Below are 23,216 nucleotides of genomic sequence, written 5' to 3' on the forward strand. Positions count from 1 at the left end.
ATTATATCGAATATTGGCTGGTTTAAATCCTGAAATATTTATTTATAAAAAAAGTCTTTTATTTAATTTAAGTCAACGTGGTTAAGATAAGTATGATCACAATTTTTTTAGACATGCTAAGGTTGTAGGGTTAATTCACGATGAAATGAAACAGAAAATTGAAATTGTGCTCAGTTTTTTTTCCATCTTGTTGGACGATTTGGACAGTTGGATAGATTTTTTGCAAACTAGCAATCAATAATGAGCTTTTTCCTCTAAAAACAGCAAAAAAATGGAGGGTTTTTTTTCGTTTTGTAAGTGTTTCCTGAGGAAAAAACTCATTATCGATTGCTAGTTTGCAGAAAATCCATAATTCAAAACTAACGTTTATTTTATATATCAATGGAAAGCCAATAACTTGACCAACAAAATTCATTAAAAATATTATACGAACTCGTCCGAACTCTTAAGGTTATCACTTACTGAAAAAAGCCATTATTTTGGGTATTTTGTAGTATATCTCCTTTCTTAGTTAAAATATGCATTTGATATGTTCCACCAAGTTGTGTGTTTTAACAATTTGAACAACTTTCTTCAATATACCAAATTTGTAAATCATATACTAAAAAAGATATTGAATAAAAACTCTAAATTACTTGTATTATTTTTAAAATGCTCGTAACTTTTATGATTCTCATGCGATCTTTATGGTGTCTTCAACAAAGTTTCTTATAATAATAAGATCTACAACTTTTGTGAAGGCACGAAGTCTCTTAACTAATTGATTCAAGAAATATTTTTTTTATCTCCTTTCCAGATGAAAAAATCACCATTTTCATTAAAGAATTTGATAGATCATTAAAAAATATAAAAATGTTGCGAAGACATCAAATGTCTACCGTTTACCGTTTGTCCGCAAATAATTTTGATCGCTTATTAGGTGCATTTACCCCTGTGTGCGTTGGTTACACTAGTTTACAAAATTTAAAAAAAATCGTGAACTTGATTAACTGACCAACATTTTTTAATGTAAAATCGGGCGCTGAATCCGAAAATGAAATTCAAAAAAATCTCAGTAGAACCGTTTTTGAGTTATGCTCCAAATTTGAAATTTCGGGAAAATTAAAAAAATTCTTGTACTTAGATTGAAATATCTCGAACGGCACACCATCAATTTAAAATCCCTCTTTTGCATATTGAAGGTGAATAAATTTTCTATCGATCATCTGAACACTGTTTTTGCGTTTGACCAATAGTATTGTTGATATTAGTGACTTTATGAGAAAAAAATTTATTAAAAACGCATTTTTTTAGAGAAAATTTTGTTTCAACGAAAGTTTTAGACTCAATAGTAGCATTTAAAAAATCTGATTTTCTTTTGCCCTTAAATGTCAATTCTAAACAAATATTTCAAGTGGTTGTTTATCAAAATCGGTTGAAAATTGAAGAAGTTATGGCTACTTTACCATAACTGTAATTTTTTCAGTTTTTAATAATTTAACGAACCGCAGTACACTTATAATAGTATAGGAAGAATAACACATGGTAAATCTCAATCGTTCCAAGTCAAAATTATTTATTAGCTTATCAGAAAGTCACATGCCAAGTTTCAGGAAGATCTGACCATAGGGAGGGGTTGCTTGAGTCTCAAATGTGAATAAAATTTTAAGGCTTTCTACCCGGGAGGAACAAAAAATACTGATTTTTCATCAATAACTTTTTTCGTCACTAGCCGATTGTTTATTATGGTAAATTTTTTTAAAGCCTAAGTTGAGACAAATATTTCACCCGAAGACTGCAACACGATTGGACTTGAAGTAAAAAAGTTATTGCAGTTCAAAGGCCGCAAATTTTGTCCAACACGCAATGAGTACTTTTTACGCATTGCGTTTTATACGAGAATTTTTGAACAAAATACAATCTTTGAACCGCAATAACTTTTCTGTTACAAATCCAATCGAGTTACAGTCTTCGGGTGAAATATTTGTCTCAACTTAGGCTTTAAGAAAATCAACCATAAAAAACAATCAGCTAGTGATGAAAGAAGTTATTGATGAAAAACCAGTATTTTGCGTTCCTTCCGGGCTAAATACCTCAAAATTTTATTCACGTTTGAGACTCAAGCAACCCCTCCCTATGGTCAAATCTTCCTGAAACTTGGCATGTGACTTTCTGGTAAGCTAATAAATAATTTTGACTTGAAGCGAGTGAGATTTATCATGTTTAATTCTTCCTATACTATGATGAGTGTACTGCGGTTCGTTAAATTATGAAAAAACTACAAAAAATACAGTTTTGGTAAAGTAGCCATAACTTCTTCAATTTTCAGTCGATTTTGATATATAACCACATGAATTCTTTGTTTAGAATTGACATTTGAGGGCAAAAGAAAATCAGATTTTTTAAATGCTACCATCGAGTCTAAAACTTTCGTTGAAACAAAATTTTCTCTAAAAAAATGCGTTTTTAATAATTTTATTTCTTATGAAGTAACTTATATCAACAATACTGTTGGTCAAACGCAAAAACAGTGTTCAGATGATCGATAGAAAATTTATTCATCTTCAAAATGCAAAAGAGGGATTTCAAATTACTCCTTTGCCGTCCGAGATATTTCAATCTAAGTACAAGAACTTTTTTAATTTTTTCGAAATTTCATATTTGGAGCTTAACTCAAAAACGGTTCTACTGAGATTTTTTTGAATTTCATTTTCGGATTCAGCGCCCGATTTTACATTAGAAATGACCTTCAGTTTACTGAGTTCAAAAATGCTGTAAACTAATTAATAACTTTATAATACTCACTCAATAAAGGAAGGCGATGGCATTTTTTATCTGAATTTCACGGTTTTTCAGCCATTCCTCGAATTATTTGAAACAAAAGTCAGATATTCAAAAAATGTTATCAAAGATTATTTAAACTTTTCACTGGTTAACGTGGAAAAGTTTGCTCAGATTGCGAAGTTATTTGGAAGAGGTTATATAAAAAAAACTTTTTGCACATTTGTTATCAGCGTTATCCAAGATAAGCTCTTAAATTCTCTACGCTAAGGAAAAATTAAAATTTTGACTCTTTGTGTAAATGATCAAAAGTTATGCAACTATAAAACTACATACTTGGCCTTTTAAATTCTTATTTGAATAAAAAATGGAAAGTTTTTCAAGATTTTTAAGTACTATCATAATTTTTTAATTATGCTGATTTATTTTTAAGAATATCGTAAGTTTTGTTTTTCTATAAGGCCGGAACAAATTTCAAATCCTTCTTTTGTCACTCGGAGTTGGAACAACGAAAGGAAGGGGAGCAATAAAAAATAATGCGAAAAACAAATAAATTGGAACAAATCACACGAAAGCTTGTATGCAACAAAATTGCAGTCTATATCATTGCACAAATACTATAAATCATGTATTTTTTAATCGAATTATTCAATAAAATCAAAATGACAGAAGATGAAAAAACTTCCATCTTCCAGAATTTGTATTTTGGTCTTGTAGTCTTTCGGATAATTGATTTTTTTTTTGTCAAAATTAACATGAAATTCTTCAAACTTTATTTTTTTCCCCCTTCGGGTTTTTGTAAATTTCGAAGGGGGGGTGACAAAAGAAGAATTTTGTATTTGTTCCAGCCTAATGTGTTTTCTTATGTTGAAATTTATTGAAATCGAGAACACAATTACAAGATGCATTATAAATTACGTTCTGCTAAATCGTAATGAAGCTTCTTATAGAATTAATCATAAAGACTGTTCGGAAGATGTATTATGAACCCTTAAAATAACTTGAAAGAAAAAGGAAAGAGAATTTTATTTTAATTTTTTTACATTTAAATATCTTTTATTCGTGACATTGGAGTTAATTAGTAGGGGAGAGTGGGGTATCGTGGGCCATGGAGAAACGTGGGCCACTTTTAATATCTCAGATGTGTGTTGAGATAAAAATCTCAAACCAACTGTCATCGTCGTCGCTTTGCGTGAGCATGAATTCCTATTTGTTGTTGACTGAAATACGCATCATATGCTTCTTTTATTTATCAAGCTAAGTTATGAAAAATATTTTGTCCATCCTAAATAAAAATTTTGCCAAAACGTTCGCGAGCCAGGTTTTGGAATCCATGCGATCATACACAGCTCTCTTTTTTATTTCATCATCTGAAATTGCTTTTAAATAACGAAATTAATTAGGAAATCACAGTTTTGGGTCAACTCATAAACTTTGCATGTTATTTGGTCAATTTGGATTTGGTGGCCCACGATTCCCCATCATTTTTCAAAATCCAAAAAATATTGCTATTTTTCAAACAGTCAGAACTTGGAAAAATAACTTATTAAAAAATTTCAAAATTTTTTTTTATGATACCTTGAAAATGTTGGAAACCATACCATTTTTTATTTTCATTTTATCTTTTATAATAAAGAAGTTATGGAACAACGAAAAAAAGTGGCCCATGATTCCCCACTCTCCCATACATTACATTTTTTTTTACATAACAAGTGATTTAACAGTAAATGATTTTCAACTTTTTGCTTGTTTCTGAATATCAGGTAATATTTTCGTCATTGAGACCAGTTTGCAGATCAAAATTGTATGTTTTAAGTAAAGAAAAAAACAAAATAAGTTATGGTATTAATTAAGATAATTCTACAATTTCCTCTTTGACAATAGTTTTTCTCTCTTATTTTCAAACCTACGGCTCCTTACCTTACCTTAAGCTCATAGTATTGTGTAAAACATTTTGAAATTAATTTGTTATGTGAGAAAACAATTCTCAGCCATTTTCAAACAAAACACTTTAAAAATCTCGGTTTTATTTTATAATTAATAACTTTTATAATAGAGTAAGGTGGGGTAAAATTACGAGTCGGGTAAAAGTACGTTTTGGGATTATCACAAACCGAGATCAGTAAAATTCAAAACTCTGGCGTGGATTGATAGTTATTTGAACTGCCAACAACCAGCCATATTTCTTTTCGTAGAAGTTGAAAATACTCCGAAAAATGGGGTAATGTATGTAGCTTTTTTGCTTGAATGACGTAATATTTCAAAAAACGGCAAACATGTTCATGTAATCAAAAGTCTGGCTTTCAATGAAAGTTTTAATGTTTTTTTTAGTTGTTTTAATCACTATCAAATGCCGAAGAAAGAATTTAATTACTATTTCTCTTTTCATCACAATAAACTGTGAATCATAAGAAACCTTGAAAGGGCCAAAGTACGAACTACAAATGGGGCAAAAGTACGAAGGGTAAACCGGAAAGGAAAATTTTAACTTCTTTTTTAAATGCTCTGGAAACATCAGCTCATATTTTTGTTTCTTCAAGACTTGTTCGCGCGAAAAATTGCTCAAATACGATTAGAACTGGATTTCGAAAACCTGCTGAATATGGACAGTTAGTGGAGAACTCCAAATTCGCACAGGTTATTTGCCCATGTATAGGATTTGTATCAGAAGCGAACAAAGATGCTGCTGCTGTAAGCAGAGATTAATACAAAATAATTTTCCTGTTGACTTCATGCAGAATTGTGGAATTTTGAATGGTCGTACTTTTACCCCACATCATTCGAACTTTTGCCCAGAGGTGGGGTAAAAGTACGTTTCGATAGCAGTTAGACATTTTCACTACTGCTATCAAATGCGTCGACCGATTATCTTCGTAATTTTGTAGAAGAGAGATAAAAGTCTAAAGAATCATATGCTGTTCTTGTTTTTTCGGAAAACAACCGGCAAAATTTTCTAAAAATAGGATAGCACTAAGGTCGTACTTTTACCCCACCATACTCTAATATTTTTACCTTTTATTTTAATTTTGAAAAGGCAACTTTGCTAAAAATAAAAAACTGCTACTAGCAAAAACGCTAGTGATCAAATGAAACAACAAAATAATCATTAAGGCTAGAACCTGCATTAGAATCTACGCTTTTTTAAAGATTTATTAAAGCATGTAATAACCTCTTACTACGAAAAAGTAGGATACATATAACGGTTCAGAAAGTAGGTCTAGTAAGCCTAATCGAATCTATTTTTTTTACATTTTTGTTATCCAAACCAGCAAAGATCGGAAACAATTCGATGTAACCTTACTGTAAGGTTACATAGAATAACCGATGACAGAGAACCATTGATTGTTGTCACCCATATCCATAATCACATGTTGATTGAGTCAAGTGTCGGATTGCGAAAACCAGTTATCGGCGAAACATGTTGCCCTTAACCGTTTGAAATGGTAGGGACCAGGTCAACCGGACTATAAGACCCCTTTGAAACTCTGGTGTGTAGAAAAATCTTGAGACAGTTGAAAACAATCTAAAGATCGGGTAAAAAACACCAATGTTCCCTTGAAATGGAATTGAGCAACGCAACTGAACCATTAACGGAATTGATCGGAGCTTCTTCTAAGCTGTTTTGCTCTCAAGAACCCGCCAATTTTCAAGCCCATATCGTCTGCAAGTCCTTGGGGGCAACCTCCTTGATGCGAGTGTCTCTGACCTCTAGAAGTGGTCAACAATAATGATTCAGCCTCATTGCACTTCGATCAGTCCGATGTGTTCTTCTTCTTGGGGTTGCGTATGTTTTTTCTTCTTCTCACCGACCGACCGGTGAGGAAATCTCAAGAACGTGTGGAGAACATCAGACATAAAAAAAACTGCCCCAACAGGCAAGCCTAAAGATCGATTGCCCACTCGATTATGAAGAGAGTAACAAGTTTATGAAAGAAAAAAAAACCGACCAAACACCCTAAAGAAGTTGAAGATAACTCCAATGTCCGTCGATGTTTCGAGAAATATGTAATTGAGAGTTGAATGTCCATTTGTTCGATCTCGCTCATCACTCACCTTGCTTCGTCTGCCTTCGTCTGTCAGCCGGTAGATGTTGTTTATTTGACCAAACCAAATTTTTCGTACGGTAAATGTTCGCACTTCTGAAGATGTTTTACCGATCGTCCGCTAACCACACCTCTAGCATTAATCGAAGGAAGAAGGTGTCAATCAACAATCCACAACTCCCTTCACACGTGAAGATGATTAAATACAAGAGAACTAGCCTAACTGTAACGGTTGTCACGAACTGACTAACTGAATCGAGTCGAATCAGTTGAGATCGATCTGAAGAGGGTGAACTAACGTCAAGATTAAGTTACATTCTATCACAGAAAGAGTTATAGGTAACCTACGGCTTAAGTGTATCGTTCCAATGAGGGGACAAACTTATAACTTACAGTGTTGTTTACCAGATGTTTACCAGATACTGGTTCGATACTTGAGTAGTCAATGCGGTAATCACATTGAGTGGAATGCCATGCCTTCAAACGTAAATATAACTGCTATGCTATGCTACAAAAGGGCAGAACAACTATTCCAGTTGATGTGACCGTAGAATTATGCTGCTGCCTTTGACAGAAAAAACATCGTTCAGTTATTTTATATGTTTATTATAAAGATTTATTTGTGATTTTACTAACCATAAAAGAACTTCTATTTTTCAGTTCCATTAAAAACCAACTTTGAACATCGTGATAAAGAATCGTTATAATATTATATACTCTTGATAAAAATATCATCCATTTCAAAAGAAGAAAACGTCCCAAAGTAGTTACTTGGTGTTAATTGGATAGGGACAAAAAAGAAGTAAATGATAGAGATGATTCCAAAAATAATCACACCAATTATCAATCGGTTTTATACTTTTTTGTCATTTCAAATCAGACCTCGAAACATTTTAGCGACACTCCGTTTATAATGAGAAAAGCCGTTAACTGGGGCATCAAGCAACACTTTTCAACTTCAATAAATCATAAAAACTTAATGTCCACAGATAATCATTCCGCTTTTACTTAAAAGTATTCAGGTTGATAGGACATCAAATTGACGTAGTCAGAAAAATTATTTGGTTCACCAGTTATTTTTAAATTTTCAAAACCACGCGATTATCACCCTCTCTTAACATGAATATTTCTTTGTTTTTAATCTTATCTTTTTCCAGATTCAATTCATTGAGATTTTCAAGTCTAGTGTTGTTTCTTCAGTTACTGAAGTTCAGTTTTATGGTTTTTTTTTCTGAATTTTGAGAACTCAGGATGATTCTTTAAGACACTGAACTCATTTGTATCCCTTATCTGACTTGCTTCAATGATAACTGATTCTGTGTTTAAAACATTTAATCTCTGATCTGATTTTTTCTTTAAATCGATCATTTTTGCTCTTATATCCCTTTGGATTAGAGGGCATCGAATGAAACTTTTGTTACATTTAGTATTACAATTTCATAACCTTTTTTTTCATCTGATGAGAATTACATTCATAAACATATCATGAAAAGGTTTTCTTTATATTTCGTTGATAATAAATTGAAATTCACGTTTGGTGTAATTTGTTTCTCAAAATTTGATTTGAAATTTTGATCAATATTTGAGACACTGAATTGTGGTTCTGAGTATAGCCTGATTTTAAGTTTTGAATTCTTCAACTCTTATATCTGTAGCTCTATGGAATTTGAATTAAACTATTTTGTTTAGTTTTTTGAATCTTGTATTCTATGTCTCCCTTCATGATGCTTCCCCATTGTCACTAGGTAAATTTTTCTCGATGAATCACAAACCAGACAATGATGAAATGAAAATCATTTTAAATATCTAAACGGTCCTTTTACTAAATCAGAGAATTTTAGTTGGTGATCACGGTAATAAAAAAAAGAATTAAATTTTGCATTTTGTAGCTCAAATCAGAGCTTTTTTTTTAAATATAAGATATATTTGTAATGTCATTACGCATAAAGCACCTATTGCAGTAATTTTTGGTTTTGTTCAATAATTTTACGTTGAATTTCTGTCATTTTTTAGAAAAAGCGTAAGGGTGTTGCATCTACATCAAGGAGTCAAAAAATACTACAAATGCATTTTTGATATCAACAAACGCGTGATGCAAAACAACACCTTTAGCAAAGGTGAATCTTTGATTTACTTTTTGATGCATTTCTGGGCAAAGACTGGTATTATAAAAATATTTGTTTGAAAAAATTTGGTGATTGTCCGAAAAATATCACCTTGTATCAGAAAATATGAGAAACTCGATTTATCAGCTGAAACGCAAATAAAACTTATAATAAATTACTAAAAAGTTGCAATGGGAGGGAGATCATATTCAATTGTAAATTTGGAAACATAAGGGATTTTCAGGGATAAAAATACACGTTACCGACTTCAAATTTTTTTGAATTTGCCCCACATAAGATTGACATGCAAGGACCCCAAAAAGGTATAATAGAACATTTCTCCCCACATCATTAATTAAGGTTGAAAGTTTTTGAAATTTGAGAGCCAAATTTTTTTCTGTAATGACACACCCATAGAAGAGGTTACAAAAATCCAATGCCTATTTTGCAAATCTCTGTGCCGAAAATACGCTGAAAATCTTTCTGTTTCAATTTTAAAATTTATATAAACTCGAGCCAGGTAAATCAGCCTACCTCCTTCAAGCAGTGGGGGACAGAAAGGAAAAAGATAGGGAGAGCTCCCATGTTAGTTTTTTCGGCAGAACTTATCAAGATCTTTTTTTATAAGGCATACACAGCAAAAATTATTTCCTGTAAAATTACGCAAATGTCCTGTAACAAAAAGGGGCAGGACATTAACCGTAATTTTACAGGTCGAAAACATGATTACGTGACATTTAATTTTTAGTGTACAACTTTTTTACAGGACATTTGCTGTAATAATAAATTAATCTTCGTAAACTTTCAAGGAAAACAATTTAAAATTACAGGTTTTGTTTATTACAGGTGATTTATTTTAAAGGTTGCAGTTTTCAGTGACACGTCATAGTAAAAACATTTTTCTGTGAAGCTCTAAAATTTACCAAAAAAAATGAGACAAATGTTTTTACGGAATTTCTCACTTTGAGAAATATACTGGAGAAACCATACGAGTAAAACATAGATTTGACATAGGTGGATAGAAGGTTAGATGAAATGAAAGAGGTTGAAAATGAGCGGGCAGAATTTATTTAGAAGCATATCATCACATATCAAATTTTTGTTACTCATGGGCCCACCACTATGAAGCGGTAGATACAGATAGAGTTGCATCTACCACCACACATTAGTAGGCCAAGCGTGGTATAGTAGTAGGCCCGTGAGGAACAAAAACATCACTTTTCACCGCTAGGCCGATCAATTAAATCTACAAATTTAAAAACAGAGTTCGAATTTTAGATTAGATCTTGAAAAACAAATTTAGAGATCGAATTTCAGTAAATAATAAGAAAACATCTATGAATTTTGATTCGAAACTCCAGTTAAAGCTCTCATTTTCAAGGATTTGCTACTGAATTATTTTGAGATTTGATTTAAAATAATTCATGCAAAAATCAATATTTAAATAGATTTTTACAAATAACTTTAATTTTTGGAAGGTGTAGCAAAGCACACCGGATTAGCTAATATATTTTAAAAGGCTTTTTACGTCTGTTTGTCCTTATTGGACGTAGAACATCCGAACACTTTGTCATGAAAATGTGGGTGGAGAAGTTTTTGTGGCTGGGATTGGTTCCTACCAAGCCTGAAGCCCGTCCTCATTATAGAAAAGGGGGGGCACTATACATTTTGAAGGGAGAATTAAGTACAACTCAAATTTTTCGTGGGTAATTTAGTACGTACATATTCTTTCTGGAGAGAGGATAAATTTTGGGTTATTGATTTAGCACTGATAAGAATTTAGGTTATTTGGTTTCATTCATTTCAGTAGCATTATCCGATGGAAAACTGTCGAAATCACAACAATTTGATAATTGAAAGGTGTCACTTATTTTGTGCGGGATTATAAGCAAAAGCTTCATTAATCCCAGATTGAAGTCGGATTGTGTCAGTTAGAGTCGGCCGTGTAAGGCAGAAATTGGAAGTGCTTTTGGATCGACGGGTGACATAGTTTCAGCTCCTTCTCCTGATCCAGAAGAACTCTATGATTCATTCTTCTTCGGGCGTATAGCCAAGAGTGCTGCTTTCAATGCGCAGTACTGCCCTTCTATTTTCAGCGTTTCTTCGCCCGAAGAAGACTGAATATTGGAAATGAATTAATATTGAGTTCTTCTGGATCAGCAGAAGGAGCTGAACCCATTTCATCCGTCGTAACCTGGCAGCTTCATGTCACGCGTCAAGCTACCAGGTTTCGATGGGTGATTCAGAAGAACTCAACGACTTATTCTTCTTCCAAATTGTCAGAAAAGCTTGGCAATACTTCTCGTAAATCTAGCTGAGTTGGTGAGTCCGTAGTTTCTTAGACTAGAAGCTTGCCTTCTTCGGCACTGTCTGCTCCAACTAGACAGTCGTCGACGTAGAACTATCTCGAAAAATTCTCGAATGACTTGCAAATACATTTTCAGCATGCTGAAGCCAAGCGATTCCAGCTCTTAATCCGCCAGCATCACCATAATGCTACTGAGCCCTTTTTTCAGTGGCTCTCAACCATCTGATCGTTCCAGAACAATAATCAACGGGCCAAAATCTGCTGATTTACGTACCATACTATAATTGAAATAATGAATCAAAAATCCAGGAAACTCATAAAAATCTAAATATTTTATTTTTAATTAACATAGTTTTCCATCTCACGACATAACTTGATGAACATATGTAAAGCTTAGTTAATTTAGAAATGGGACAGTTATGAAGGCGTGTATGTTGAAAACCATTCGTTTGATCGAAAAACTTCTAAAGAGGAAATGAAGAGTACCTTATAGTCATTCATGGAAAAGTTTGAAAAAATAATATTTTTTTTTTTTTTGTAAGAAATATTCATACTCTATTCTTGGTATCTCCCATCGGTCGGCGCACACTTTTTTCAGTTATATTATTCATCAGTTCTCATCACTATTACTTTGACTAATCTATATTTTAAGTGACGGCATACTTTTTTCTTCAATTTACCACGTTTTCACTGTAGTTTAGGTAATTAAAAATCTTACAAAAATATAATCATAAGATCATATCATTAGATTTATTTAAAAGTAAAATCTATTAGTTTAGATCGTAGGCAACGAAGTTATCAGCCTTTGAAAACATCGTAAACCGAAGTTTTCTCGTTTCGAAAATCTGGTTATTTCTATTCAAATGAGGAAAGTCCTTCCAAATCATGATATTTTTCGCATAACCTTCGCAGGGACCTTGAAACAAGCAAAGAATAGCAGGACTCAACTGCCGTAATTTATAGAAATTTGTTTTTTCTCAAGTTTTGTCGTCCGTCGAAACTCATCTGTCACCTTGGCTTGGCACTTACTTAACAAGTTTAAGCTCATGACTGATTGTTGGTCAACACTTCTAGCCTATAAGTGTTAAATAAGCAGGACTTTGTTTTTCTCTTATTCATTATTTAAAAGTCTGGAAAAATTTTTGACTTCTCTGATGATCTTTAATCGCAATTTTCGATTATGTGCCACCTCTTCAAGACTTGGTTTGAACTTCGTAGACTTTCTTGGCAGTGTTTTATACTTTTTCAATACTTACGAATAGGAATTATCGGTATAAACCACGGGTAATTCAGCTTCTTACGATTGCGTTAGTTGAAATGCGTTGGATTCCTCTTTAATTTTGCAAATTTTCAGAAATGCTGATATATGATTTTTAAAGGTTCCAAAAATACATCGTGACCTGAGAGATATATTAGGGGAGAGTGGGGTGTCATGGGCCACTTTTTTCTATGCTTCATAACTTCTGTATTATTAAAGTTAAAAATAAAAACATAATTGGAAATGTTTTCTACATTTTTAAGGTACCATTAGGCATTTTTGGTTAGTTTTTGAAATCATGAATTTTCCAAGTTCTGACTGTTTAAAAAAAAGTAATATTTTTTGGATTTTGAAAACTGTGGGAAACGTGGGCCACCAAATCTTAATTGACAAGATAACGTGCGAAGTTGATGAGTTAACCCAAAACTGAAATTTCATAATTCATTTAGTTATTTTAAAGCAATTTCAGATGAGGAAAGTTGTGTGATCGAATCGTTCCCAATTCCTGGCTCGCGAACGTTTTGGCAAAATTCCTTACAGGATTATTGTTCGTCTCTATCGCATTGGAAAAAATCGACAAAATATTTTCAAAACTCTTTATTTGGCATAAGAAAACTTTGTAGATAGGAAAAACGTATTTTAAGTTCATAATGTGTATAAAACTACCAAAATATAGGTGGCAAAAGATACCCCACAAAATGTGGACCACGATTCCCCACAAGCCATGATTTGCAAACTGGTTAAGTTTGTGTGACTTATTGATTTTTCATCAAAAATTCCTTTTCTACGTGAAAAACATGACAAAACTAAGATCTTAAGCGTATGAGCATATTTATGTACATGTATTTATGTACAAACCCCGTTCGATTTTGGCAACACGCCCTTACATTTTGTGTTGCCAAAATCGAACGGTTTTTTCTCATCTTATTTTTCAGTTATTTTTACAAAATAACTATCATTATTATCAAAAACGTTATTTTTAGTCAATTTCCGACCATTTTTAGTCATGATTTTTCATCATATTTTTTATGCATTATGCACTTTTCTAGTTTTGTTTATAATGTTTGTTTTTTGTCATACTTGATGTTTTTGTCATTCTTCATTTTTCAGTTGTTATTTGTCATATTCAGTCTTTGTTTGAATTTGTTTTTTAACTTTTTAAATTTTTCATTTTTTTGTCATTTTTGAGTACTTTATAAAAAATTTTGATTAATCTTTGGTTTTTATTGTTGCATTTTATCACTATTTTAGAACATAAAAACGTATAGTGATTGTCTAAATTAAATTGGTCCTGTTATAACGAAAGCTTAAAGGTAATGTTGTTTCTAAAAACCGTAAGATTTTGGCACATGTGCCAAAATCGGATGTTGCCAAAAACGAATGTTGCCAAAATCGAATGTTGCCAAAAACGAACGGGGTCTGTACTTTAGGTCTCCCACGGATGCAATTTTGCGGGTGCTTATTTAATTTTGTAAGTAAATTTTTCTAGGCTTGTTAAATAAAAGAAGCATATGATACGTACAGAAGTAAACAACATATAGAAAATCATGCTTACGCAAAGCGACGACGATGACAGTTGGATTGAGATTTTTATTTCAATCCAAAACTGAGATATTTAAAGTGGCCCACGTTACCCCACTCTCGCCTAACATATGCTTCTAAAGTATCTGGACATCAAACTGATTGTATTCTATAAATTAAAACTTATGACAGGATACTGCTATTTTATATGTTAGATACTTATAATTTACTGTTTTTTTTTGTGTGACTAAAGTTAGGCATTTCTGAATAAAAAAGAAATCAATGCACACTGGTACAGAACATCAATCTAGCGGAACTAAATTAATAGCGCCCAGGGATGAAAAGATAGACTTTTGATGTCTTCGACAACATTGCATAATTTTACAAGGCGCATTCTTTGAAGTAAAATATAGAGTCGAGGGGTCCACCAATAGCAAGATAAAAAAGCTAACTTTTTTGTTAAGCATTTTAGAGCTTTAGTTTCTTCTACAAATTTGTTTATCTTAACAAAATACATAACTTTGTTGAACAAGCCAAAGTTCTACAATTTCATTCTAAGGAGTTACAATGAAATTAAAAAAATAAACTTGAAAAAACAGTTTTTTTTATCTGAAACGGTGTAGGTAAGACAAAACTATTTTCAGTCTTCGAAACAAAGTTGAATAAAGTTAAGATCTACAATTGTTCAGTACATCATGATGTGTTTTGAAATTGCTGGAGCGCTGTAGAAAGCATTTAGTGTAATATATTAACGATTTTCAATGAAAAGTATATCGAATTGCGCAAATTTTCGCACCATCAGCCAATGTGGATTTTATTTTTGGTGTTAAGAGGAATCATTACCATATAAAACTAGCGTGGAACTCGGTGGAACTCGAAGCAATTTTAAGATTGAAAATCTAGTATTTTGTTCACAAATATCACTTTTTGTGACACTTTATTAGTTTCTAAGTTTCTTTAATGCAATTAACTTGCAGAATTTGAGAATTAGAAATAATTAGATGACTTACACGGTTTTCTGTTTCAAATATATCAAAATGGTCAAAGATCTTTTACTCAAATTGAGTTTGTAATCCAACGAAAAATTATTATCTCAAAAGTGTTTTTTTTTTCGTTAAATAGAGCAAAAATTGGACTGCCACTGAAAGATGAAAGCTACTTTACTTTTGAAGTTAAATCATTTTCACGTGTTGGTACAGATATCATTTATATAATGATGTACAGATTATATTGATAAATTTGAAACGGAGAACCGGGTAAGTCATCTAATTATTTCTAATTCTCAAATTCTGCAAGTTAATTGCATTAAAGAAGTGTCACAAAAAGTGATATTTGTGAACAAAATACTAGATTTTCAATCTTAAAATTGCTTCGAGTTCCACCGAGTTCCACGCTAGTTTTATATGGTAATGATTCCTCTTAACACCAAAAATAAAATCCACATTGGCTGATGGTGCGAAAATTTGCGCAATTCGATATACTTTTCATTGAAAATCGTTAATATATTACACTAAATGCTTTCTACAGCGCTCCAGCAATTTCAAAACACATCATGATGTACTGAACAATTGTAGATCTTAACTTTATTCAACTTTGTTTCGAAGACTGAAAATAGTTTTGTCTTACCTACACCGTTTCAGATAAAAAAAAACTGTTTTTTCAAGGTTATTTTTTTAATTTCATTGTAACTCCTTAGAATGAAATTGTAGAACTTTGGCTTGTTCAACAAAGTTATGTATTTTGTTAAGATAAACAACTTTGTAGAAGAAACTAAAGCTCTAAAATGCTTAACAAAAAAGTTAGCTTTTTTATCTTGCTATTGGTGGACCCCTCGACTCTATATTTTATTTCAAAGAATGCGCCTTGTAAAATTATGCAATGTTGTCGAAGACATCAAAAGTCTATCTTTTCATCCCTGGGCGCTATTAATTTAGTTCCGCTAGATTGATGTTCTGTACCAGTGTGCAATGATCACATTACAAAGTTCCATTTGGGCAAAATCTGCTAAAAGCTATGTACTTACTTATTCCTAGTTAGTATAATTTATTGTTGTTTGAATTAGAATCAAGAAATAATATTAGATCAATTCAATTATGAACGATCGATTCATTAAAAGAAAACATTTACTTTTTTTCTTTATATGTGCAGATATGTCTTCTCCGCTATGTAAAGAAAAAATATATTGCCAAATTCGTCAAATTGCATCATCGAGATTGATCATTTACATAAACAATTTGTCAATCGCGCTCACAAATTTCTTCTTGTAATAATTGAAATTCACAAATAATCTAAGGTTGGATAAGTTTGGATAGCTCACATAGTTAGGAGATGGATGTGACATGAATTTTGATTCAAGTGAGTTAAGAGTAGGTATTACTGTTGCTTGCTAAAAGGGCTTATTATTGTATGGTCACTCTAAGCAATCAAGCAAGCAGAATGTGCTTTCTTTTAGAACCGGATACAGCGAAATCAAACGTTAGTCTTCGACCGTGTTCATAAGTGCTTAACCACTGAACACTACACATTTTAAACTTTCTCGTTTTTTTTCTCAAGAGACCCGATCAGGAGGGAAAAGCTGAATTATATCAAGATGAGATATTTTGATACTAATTTTTTCCTATCTAAATGAGTTATTACTCAGTACTCGTAGGATGTTAAAATATCTCAAATTATATCAAAAAATCTATGCGGTCATAGCTAAATTATATCAATTTTAGATATGCTCCTTTCAAGATTATATCTCATTCAGATAGCATAGTTTGATATTGGAATGAACAAAACCTATCAAAATTATAACTTATCAAGATATGAGTGCTACGAGAAAATTTTCTAGTAGGATGTCAATAAACCACATTATTAGCTAAAACCATGCCCCTTTTTTGGATTCCATAAAATTGGATTCAATTTTATGGATCTGTTGAGCGAAACTCATTAATTTACGGTTTGGGCCATTAACTTCGATGTCCGTGTTTCAGAAAAAGTTGTACGTATATCAAAATAAGATATAATCACTTTATTTAAAGACAATCCGAAGAAAAATCTTGATAATTGAGAATGAGCTCAACCCCATTCAAGTCTGTCAATCAGAATAAGATATAATTCGGATTGGAGAAACTTAAAATCGAAAATTTGGAGTACTTAATTATAACTGAATCAGATGGAAATATCTTAGTGAGATATGTTTGAGTTATTATTTTGATATGCTCTCCTGATCGGGGATTCATTAAACTAAAATTAACTTTACTGCTAACGACCAACCAAATCAGAACAAATCTCTTAAAACTAAAGGAATAATTATGAGCGCAATCTTGCATTGTCAACAAAACAGTGACCGTGGTTTTTGCTGCTAATCAACAAAGTGCATAACGCGACAAAAAATGGCAGTGGAATGAATGGTTTAACGACATAAGCGCTTGAATGCGTTTCTCACATTTAATGGTTAAGCTTCTTAACACATGTAGAACATTCTAAGATTAATCTCTGTTCTTTGATATGGCTATTAAATCCGCTGAACACCATTTATCTGTCCGACACATCGATTGACACGAGCATGCATTTGAGCCAAAAAAAAGGATCAACTTGTTCATGCTTTTGCACTGACCCACCTTTGGCCGGACCTTGTTTGTTTTTTTATTCTAAGAATAAGTCAGCTATTTTTAATTAGCTAAAAACATTAAAATGTGAAAGTTAGAGTTCGGTAACGAATTGAATGGTTTTTTTTTTCAATCATTATTCTTATGGGTTATTTTATCTTCGTATGATCAATATGACTGTGGAGTCAAGCTATCAAAATTGATTTGCCAAAATTTTTCGTATTGCGTCACAGGAAATGTTAATTTACATAACCAATTTGCCACCGATGATCGTGTCCGAAAAATTCTTTCGGATGATAATTGAAATTCACAACTTGACTCCATACCAGTTGGGTAACAATCAAGCAAAATTTGGCATGAATTCTTTGGTCGGGATAAGCTATGTGACCAATTTTGGGTTTAATTGTTAACAGATGTGGATGGAATGTTGATTGAAGTTAGAAATCAATCATTTCCAATGATTCATTGGTAAACAAAAAGGGCCGATGCTGATTTTTATTCCCTTTTTCTTCGATCATGACGGAAAAGAGTTTGTCAGAAGCCAAAACACTTCACCATTATCTTGAGTAGTTGAACAAATCAATCAGTGATTTACCACCCGTTCGATTGGGGAAAAATATTTATTCAAGCGTTTCCAGGTTCTTGTCCCCAGGGAGCAAATACTTAACTTTCAAAAGCTCTCTTATCGACTTACATATGCTTGACCAACTTAGATAGGCTGATTAACTATTTGGTATACTTACTGCAACTGTGGGCGTTTCTAATCGTAAGCAAACAATCAAATCATAACCAATAATTTTGAGCCATGGGAAATAAAGCTGAAAAAGTGTAATAAAAAGTTTATGGTTTTCAAATATCAGAACTAGATATCAGCAGTTATGCTAACGAATGAAAAAGTTATACAATCATGGATTATGATTCTTGCAAACAGATATTCAACATTCAAACGTGAATTTGAACTTAAAAATTTTTACTTTTTGATGTCTCTGATGAAAGTGTCACAGTGTCACTTTGGTTGAAATGATTGAGAAAGATCTTAGAAAAAAGGCTGGATCTATAAAACCTTATTGAAAATGGCTCTGTCAAGACTCTGTACAGTAGGGTGGCAGCCACACGGGTCATGTTGACATTTTGCTAGCTACATTTCGTAGATTGGCAAAATAAACTGATCTGAGCGAAATTTTAGCCTAATTGAACTTGATTTGGGGGAGCCTCAAAGCGCTTAAAGTTTCCCTATTTTCACCCTCAAAAATGACCAAAGGGGGGACCAAATGAAATCGGAAAAATCGATAATTTAATTTTGACTTCAAATGACTTAATGCATAAAACGAAAAAAAATGCATAAAACGTCGAGATCTGAAATTAGTTTGAAAAAAATAAGTTTTGGCTAAAAAACGACTTTTTGGAGCTAAGACGTTTTTCTCAAATTCGAAGTCCCAGAAAGTCAATTCTTGGGGATTAAAATACCGTAAACTGGGGAAACATTGATCACTTTTTCCATTAATTTTAGAATATTTTGGAAGGGGTGGCTTTTCGAACACTTAAAAGTTTTGAAATACTTTCTGAGGTAAGGAGTATAAAACATGATCATTAATGGCATTAGTGACTATATCTAAATGTTTGTTAAAACCAGATTTCATGGTTCGGGGTAACTTTGACCACTATTGTTTTAACGTATCTCAACATCTTCAAAATCATTGTTTTGGTGCCAATAAGCACAAAAGGCTTAAAATATCAACAACATATTTTTTTTTGTTTAAACTTAATTGAATTTATCAACGTTTTCTTTCCTAAACAAATATACTCAAAAGATGGACAATGTCGCTGCATACATTTAGCGGCAAAGAAGAAACATTTTTCAATATTTTTTAGCCTCAAAAGTTAATGAAATTTTACCTTCATGCAATTCCCTAAGTCCTCTCACTGTTCCTATGTTCTTTCAACCATTTGATAGGGTTTTTAGCGCTTGGCGACGAATATGTTAAGTCATATGTCATGAAAATTAAAATTTTGATTTCCTTTGGTCCGCCTTTGGTGATTTTCGGGGGTAAAAAAAAAATAAAACTTTCAGAGTTTAAACCTTAATCCGCTTTGGAGTGTCAATATATGACACTATTGAAAGTTTGTCAGCTTGTAACTTTTTTCTGGTACATCCAAATAAAAAAGTTCTTAGGGAACCCTCAATGAATTTTTTAAATCATTAATTTTACATCATTCCTTTTCTATGCACGCACCACACAGCTCAAGAAAAAACAATTTGACACTCCTCGCTTAAAACCGTTATAATTCTCTCGTTTCTCAATCGATTTTTACAAAATTAATAGTTATGGAAACTTCGTATTGTAACTCAAATATGTTTTTCAGACAATATTCACCTACAGCACTTCAGTTTTCCGTTATTCAAAGTCAAAGAAAAAGTTCCCAAGAAAATGCTTCGGAAAAAAGACTGTAGGTCAGCTACGGTATGCTCAAAAAAATATCACTTAATGTCCAAGAAAACTCAAGTTAGAAGCTATACATTGCACATAAGGATTTATATCTTTTGAATTTCTAAGATCATGACCACAAAACATATAAAAAAAAGGTAAGGCATCCCTAAATCAAATCCGATTTAGCTGAAAGTTTGCACAGGTCTGAAAACTGATTTTATAAAACATTTCAACAAATACGTGTATAAAATCTCCTTTAATTTTTGAGAAAACGTTTTTATTATAACAGTATTCTACAACCTCAAACCGTGCGGATTTAATGCGCCTATTTATCTTTTAAGCCAAAGAGAATTGTCATCTGTTTTGAGATTTTCAATTATCTCTTTAGACGTTGATTAGAACTACGATTCGAAATTTCATAAATTTATGCTATCTTACCTGTTTGGTAAAAACACTCTCTTCTTCCACTTTCTTATTATTATTTAACCTTCATTAAAGCTTAAATTTGTTGTACTTTTGATGTTAAGCTTAACAAGTAAATAAAATAACCTAAGTTTTGTTTTGGGATTCTTCCCCTATAGTTTTTAGAAGTAAAAATATTACATTAAAAAATATCCCCTCAAATTGAAATGATTATACATGTTTTCTTGTCAGTCATTTCGTAAAACTGCTGCAAGAGCATTTAACCGGCTGGGCCAGTGGTCGGCAACCTAGGAATGCTATATCATGAATTCACTACTGATGCCTAAAATAAATCTAAATCTAAAAAAAAACCTTTTGAGTCAGAATAGCCGAAAATTACAATTTTTCAAAACTTGTATGATCGAAAAAGCCCCATTTGTTAGTTGTAATGAAATGTCTATCTTAAACTTCTTAATTTTCTGCTTCCCAATTTCGAAGATAAATCCGAAATAACACAAGATTTTCATATCTCTGGTTTTGGAAAACCAAGGGTCGATTCAAAAGAGAACTTTAAAAATTCATTTAATTTTGTTCAGCAATACTGCAATATTCAGTTTTCCAAACTGAAGCTTCAAAATCAATAAATCAGCATGCTTTCAAATCACAAATGACTTCTCTTTCTGTTCTTTGCTTTCATTCAGTTTAAAATAAGAATTTCATGAAATTTATGAGCATGTTGAAACGAATTATTTATTTTATATATTAATAAGCATAAATCATAACTTACTTTGAACCTTCAATATAAGGGACTCAGAATTGTTTCGTGAAATTTGTGAGATTTTTACTCTGCAACCAAAATATTCAATCAAACATAATCTATATATATAAAAAGCAATTTCTGTATGTTTGTTTGTTTGTTTGTTTGTTTGTTTGTCCTCTATAGACTCAGCCGTCTTAAGAGCTAGAGGTCTGAAATTTGGCATGGATGTTCATTAGGACCAGGAATGATGAAAAATGTTTTTAGATTTTCGGATGACCCCTTCTGAAGGGGGTCGTCCATAGAAGACAAATATTGTTTTCGCGGTATTGACGTTACTTTTCGGCGGATTGTGTTGAAAATTTGCACATGAGTGTTTTGAAAGATGAGCAATCGATTACAGGTGTCAAATTTTTTGTAAGGGGTCGGCCAAAGGGGTCGTCCATATTAACTGTAAGCTGTTTTTGCGATATTGACGTTATTTTTCATCGTATTTAGATGAAAATTGGTACACGATGATTTTAAGTGACTTGCAATCGATTTGAGGTATCAAATTTTGTGTGAGGGGCCGGCAAAAGGGGGCAAATTTTCAGTATAATAGTGATATTGAAGTTTTGAGACATCGGATTGAGATGAAAATTTGCACATAGGAGTTATTAGGGACAAACAACTGATTTCACTTATCCAAATTAAAATCAGGGGTCGGCCAAAGGGGTCGTCCATATTAACTATTCACTGTTGATGCGATATTGTCGTTATTATACATCGAATTCAGATGAAAATTGGTACACAAGAGTTTTGAGAGACGAGCAATGATTTTCAGGTATTAAATTCAGTGTAATGGGCCGACAAAGGGGGTCGTATTAACCTTTCAGTATTTTTGCAATATTGTCGTTATTATACATTGGATTGGGATGGCAATTTGCACACGGTAGTTTTAAGGGACGGGCAATCGATTTCAGATGTCAAATGTTCTGCCAGGGTCGTCGAAAGCACTGTTCGAAAGCAACTGTTTTTAGCATTATGGATGTTATCATAAAATGGATTACTTTGAAAATATGCACACGGGAGTTTTAACGGAAGGGCAATCGATTTCAGATATCAAAGATTGATTATAATTTTAATGGCATCCCGAATAAAAAAAAACTGTTACCAAACAGTTACTATAATAGTTATAAAACTATTTGGAACAGCGTAAATAAACTTTTAGAAAACGGTATCTGACATCGTAAAAAACATTCCACTAACTGTGAATTCCAAAACGACGGTCTGTTGAATATGGCGTTAAGTTATGTTACTGTTTAAAACTGTTAAAACAATTGTATGGGGCGACTTTTGTACAAACAGTTAAGATAAAATCCAAAAATCGCTTACGGAAACGTATTTAGAGCATCAAACTGTTATTGTTGAAGTAATTCTTGAAGTAAGTTTATAACGCGACATTTACTGTTGAAGTCTTGAAACGATTTGTCATAACGTTCAACAACGCTAGTGAACGCTATGCGTACGTTATTTGGAATCGTGTGTGAATAGCTGGGAATTTTCGGATTGAGAGAATAAATCGTTTATGGATATTTAAATTTTATTTACAACATCCTCATTTTTGTCGTACCTTTTAAAAATCGAAATATAAGCTTCGTTCCTTGTTTGAACTGCCATCCAGTTCTGACAACTCTCCTGGCCTTGGCTACGTCGGAAGCTGTGATAGCAGATGGCATCCACAACCTGAAGGAAGCAAAAATTGAAAAAAAAAGTTCTCAATATTCTCGATATATGATTTTTGTGTTATTTTTTTTTTTGTAAGCTGGTTTTGTTGGAATTTTGCTTAACTAGAAACTAAACCTACCTGTTACAAACAGCAATCCGATGCTCCCACGGTACCCTTTGTGTTGAAACTTCCACGAACATTGCCACTGTTCGTGGAAGCAGCACACTTAGCCGGATGTTTATTACCGCTTTTATTAGCCTCCTGGCTCCGCAATTGAGGTGGCAGCTGTTGAAACTGGCGTCCTCCGGGGTCCTCAGATCCGGTTTTTGCAG

General features: G+C 32.6%; 1 protein-coding gene across 2 annotated transcripts in view; it reads right to left on the reverse strand.

Moving 5' to 3' along the window:
* LOC129738982 (neutral ceramidase) overlaps positions 1-23,216 on the reverse strand; it is an 80,137-nt gene that overhangs the window by 50,959 nt on the left and 5,962 nt on the right. The window contains exon 1 of one of the 2 annotated variants that reach the window (XM_055730334.1): positions 6,814-7,034. The exons of the other annotated variant lie outside the window; for it this stretch is intronic. The gene's annotated coding sequence lies outside the window, so the exon portion shown is untranslated. Of the gene's footprint in view, positions 1-6,813; positions 7,035-23,216 lie in introns of those variants that run through there. 2 annotated transcript variants of the gene reach the window in all.

The sequence above is a fragment of the Uranotaenia lowii genome, chromosome 1 (assembly GCF_029784155.1).
Source record: "Uranotaenia lowii strain MFRU-FL chromosome 1, ASM2978415v1, whole genome shotgun sequence".
Classification (NCBI taxonomy): Eukaryota; Metazoa; Arthropoda; class Insecta; order Diptera; family Culicidae; genus Uranotaenia; species Uranotaenia lowii.